The sequence below is a fragment of the Pogoniulus pusillus genome, chromosome 17, assembly GCF_015220805.1.
Source record: "Pogoniulus pusillus isolate bPogPus1 chromosome 17, bPogPus1.pri, whole genome shotgun sequence".
Classification (NCBI taxonomy): Eukaryota; Metazoa; Chordata; class Aves; order Piciformes; family Lybiidae; genus Pogoniulus; species Pogoniulus pusillus.
In genome coordinates this window covers 14,057,570-14,062,109 of record NC_087280.1, presented here as the reverse complement: position 1 = coordinate 14,062,109, position 4,540 = coordinate 14,057,570, and positions in this window count along the sequence as shown.

The following is a 4,540-nucleotide window of genomic DNA, read 5'->3' as shown; positions in this document are numbered from 1 at the left end:
TGTGAGCTTCTGGCTGGCTTTTCTCTTTTCCCTAACTGGATTCACTTCGGGCTTTGCAGAAGTCAGGGTTCCAGCTCCAGTGCTTCCACAGTTGCTTCATAGAGGCCAGCTCTGGGGTAGTGATGGAGATGAGAAACTTGCTACATGCCTCTCAGTTTGGTTTTGTTACCCATGGGGGTGGTGCTCCCTGAATGTTCCCATCTGAAAGGCTGCTTCAGCCCCAGAAGCTGTGTGCTTGGTGGGAACGGGCACAGGGACACAGGCAGCAAATCCTGAGCTGCTTGCACAGGAAAGAGAAATGTGGCAGAATTGTGCTGTGAAATAAGTCATGGTGTCACCTCTCACACTGTGCAACAGCTGCTTTGGCCATGCTGGAACTGCTGCTTCCACCCTTTGAAACCTGTGAGACTTTGGATCAAACAATGGAGTTCCTGAGAAGCTTCTTGAGGTGAAGGACACTACAGCTGAGCTGCCCTTTGGTAAGTGCCCTCACAAATGCTCCTGAACCCACTTCAGTGACTGTGGTTATGGCGGAGAAGTAACAGAAGATGTCCCAGTTTGCTGCAGGGGAGCTGGACTAGACGAGCTCTAAGGCCCTTCCAACCTAAAGCAGTTTGTGATTCCATGAAATGAACCTGCTTTGGAGCAAGGAATAGAGGCTGAGGGGCAGGGGCTGAGGTTTACCCCCAGCTCGACTGCCAGTAGATCCTGTGACTGTACTCTGACTCAGCCTGGTGTCACCTTTCCTCCTCAGCAACGTGGTGGGGACATTCACAATCACGTTTTATTGTGCACACAATCCCAGCAAGGTGGGGGTTGGAAGGGACCTCTGCAGATCATCCAGTCCAACTCTCTGCTAAAGTAGGGACACCCACAGCAGCTTGCCCATGATCACAAGAGCCAGGTGGGTTTGGACTCTCTCCAGAGAAGGAGACTCCACAGCCTCCCTGGGCAGCCTGCTCCAGGGCTCCAGCACCTTTAGCTTCCTGTAAATAACATTTAAGGTTATCTCTGACTTCACACCAGTGTGGTGCTTCTGAAGACAAGAGACCTACCCCTTCTGATCAGCAGCAGAATGCTGCTTTAGTGCTCAAGGACCATTTTGGGACATTTCCCATCTTGGGTGAGGTGATGAAGGACACCTGTGACAGCATCCCACCACCCTCACTGTGAAGAAATTCCTCCTGTTGTCCAACCTAAATCTCCCCCGCTCCAGTTTCAGACTATTGACCCCATCCTATCACCACAGGCCTTTCTGTAACAGTCCCTCCCCAGGCTTCCTGTAGGTCCCCTTCAGATATTGACATTCTGAGGCAAGATGCCAGCTCAGGTGGACATCTGGTCTCAACTGGCATGCTCACCTTGTGTGTCTGTTCTGGTTTTGGAAATCAATACTCAAGAGTTTTATGGCTTCTTCCATAGTCGCCCAAGGAAGGGGAATCAGAAAGTTATGAAGAAGAGACACAGATGTCCTTGAAAGACAAGTCCATCTCTGGTTTAGTTGGTATCTCCTTGCAGAACAAGATGCTGGTGCAACCTACAGCATCAAAGAAGTTGTGACAACAGGTAAAAGGTGCCACTTCCCTCCTGAAAGGACCAGGAGACCCACCAGTGACCTGGACATGTGAGCTGCAGCCTTGTTCTGCTGTGGTTTGGGGGGAATGAATTTGGTACAGCCTGTGGAGGAACAGTTTGATCTAAGCAGGTATCCTTTTAAAGAAGCTAATCTAGGTCACCAAACCTTTTGCCCTTCCTTAGTCAGTGAGCCAACAATGAAAGAATTTTATTTCTTAGGGGAAGTATTCTGGCAAATTCCACTTTGGTACAAAAAACAGGCCTGGGTTGCTTCAGGAAAGAGCCAGTAAGTTCAAGCAACATTCTCTAGGGGTTTTTGTTTGTAGGTGGCTTTGTGAGAGGTGTTTTGAGCCATGTCCCCTCAGACGTGGCTCCTGCTGCCAGTCAGTCAGACTGGTGCCACCTTTTCACCTGTCCTTCAGGCCTGCAGCTCTGCCTTACTGTCCTTCTCCTCACACACCAGCAGTCTCTTGTCCTGTGGGCATGTTGGCTTCCTCCCTCACAGCCCAGCCACGCAATCTGGTGGTGCCTTCTACGTCTTCCCTGACCAGCAGCACCTCCTCTCCTACTCTCTGCCTCCCTTCCAACAGCTCTTCACTAGCTGAGAACCAGGAACCATCTCTCTGGAGGACTTTGGGTATTTGATTCACAAAGGCATCGATTCAGTGTCCGAAGAATTAAGCTGAAGATGCAAGACAACAAATAAGGAATCTTCATTTTTCAAGCATTCATGGAGCTCCTTGTCCTCAACTTCATGTGAGATCTGCCCTTTGCACAATATCCTGGGAATCTACAGGTCCCACCAGTTTCATCCTGGCTTTTGCTGCTGCAGCAACACTGAGCTGAGGTAAGTGGCTCTAAGCTGACAATTTCTAAAACAAATGTCTCCAGAGGCAAACAAAGCAACCCCAAAAATGGCTTTGCTTCATTTTTGTACAGAATCATGGAACCACTTGGGTGGGAAGGGACTTCTAAAGCTCATCCAGTCCAACTCTGCTGTACTGAGCAAGGAGATCTGCAACCAGAGTCTCAAACAACCTGACCTGGAATGGTTGCACAGATGAGGCATCTCCCACCTCTGTGGGCAACCTGGGCCAGAGTCTCACCAACCTCAACGTAAAAAAACATTCTTCTTGTAAAAAGATCAATTATCTTTGATCTTTCCTAAAGATCAAAAATTATCAGTTCTGTGTTTCATGAGCTGCTTTATACATCAATTTTAAAGCCTAGTTTGCCAGGGAGCTGAGATCTCAGCTCTCACCTAAGAGATGTTCCACCTCACTTGAGGAAGGTGGAGCACTGAAGCAGCGATCATACTGTGCTTGCCTTCCAGCAGAGAGAGGAGCAGGTGCTGAGCAAGGTGCAGCAAGCCCATGTTTTTCTGCTAAAGGGCTGTCAAACCTTAGCTCACTTCTAAAACCATCCATTTGAAATATTAATCCCTGATCTGCCAGTTCTCATGCCTGCACCTCACAGACTCCAGACAGGTTCTGCTCACACCACAAGTGGTGCTGATGACTAAAAATACCAGTGACTAACCCAGCTCCATTTGGGGTTTACACTGTGATTTTGCAGTCCCTGGGCTGTTTCTGCTGAGCCAATCCTTGTTGCCATGGAAATGGCAGCACACAAAACATTGACATATTTCAGAGCTACTGAAACATCTGCTTCCCTGAGAGCACCAGCTAGACGATGAAGTGAAACTGGCTCTCACGTTTGGTGGGACTGCTCTGCAGGAGAGATCAGACAAAGCATCTTCACGTGATGGCTCAGCCCAGTGCTTTGTCAAACCCTACACCCCGGTAGCTCAAGCAGCTCACAGCTGAGTTCCTCTTTCAAAGCTCCTGTTATCACTAACTCAACTCACCTTATCAGGGCAGACCCAAGGAGCAAGTCTTAGGGGTACTGGGGAGTGCAAAGCTGGAGATGAGCCAGCACTGAGTGCTCCCAGCCCAGCCCCAGCTATGTCTTGGGCTGATCCCAGCAGGGTGGTCAGCGGAAGGAAAAGAGGGGATTCTGCCCTCTGCTGAGACCTCACCTGCAGTGCTGGGACCAGCTCTGTAGGGCTCAGCACAGCAGAGACATGGACCTGTTGGAGCAGGGCTGGAGTAAGAGGCCCCGCCATGAGGAAGCCTTCTGCTCCGAGTTGAGGTTGTTCAGCCTGGAGAAGAGAAAGCTCCAGAGAGACCTTCTGGTGGCCTTCCAGGACTTTTAGGGGCCAGTCACAAAACTGAGGACAGACTTGAGCAGGGTCTGTTGTGAGAGGAGAAGGGATGATGGTTTGAACTAAAAGAGGGAGAGTCAGACTAGAGAGAAGAAAGAAATGTTTTACCCTGAGAGTGGTGAGAGCCTGGCCCAGGATGCCCAGAGAAATGGGAGATGCCCCATGCCTGGAACCATTGCAGGTCAGGTTATCTGGGGCTCTGAGCAAGCTGCTCTAGTTGCACATGTCCCTGCTGACTGCAGAGGGGTTGGCATGGATGAGTTTGAAGGGTCCCTTCCCACCCAAACCAGTCAGGGATTCCATGACCTAATGGCCACACATTTCACTAATCTGGTGAAGAAATGGGACCAACGAAACCTTTTCATCTTTTCATCCAATTTTCATACAGGCTTTGAGGTACATCAGGTCACCTTAACAAAGATGAGCACCTGCTTCTCCCAAAGCCTGATTTTCAGCCCTGGTGGCATGGAAAATCCAGTATTTAAAACAGGATTCAGACTGGATTAAGTTCTCTAGTGATCACTCCAGCCAGGCAGGCACTGTCCTCCTAGAAGCCATGTTAGCTGAATTTTAATACAGATCTTTACAGTGGAAGAAAAAAAAGAAATAAAGGAGGGGGGGAAAGGGAGGGGGGGAAACCATCAGCTGACAAAAGCATATTTTATTCTGCCTGTACCAGCAAAGTACAGTTATTCCTGTTACTCTTTTTTCCCCCCCTTTTCAGGATGATTTCTGATTGTT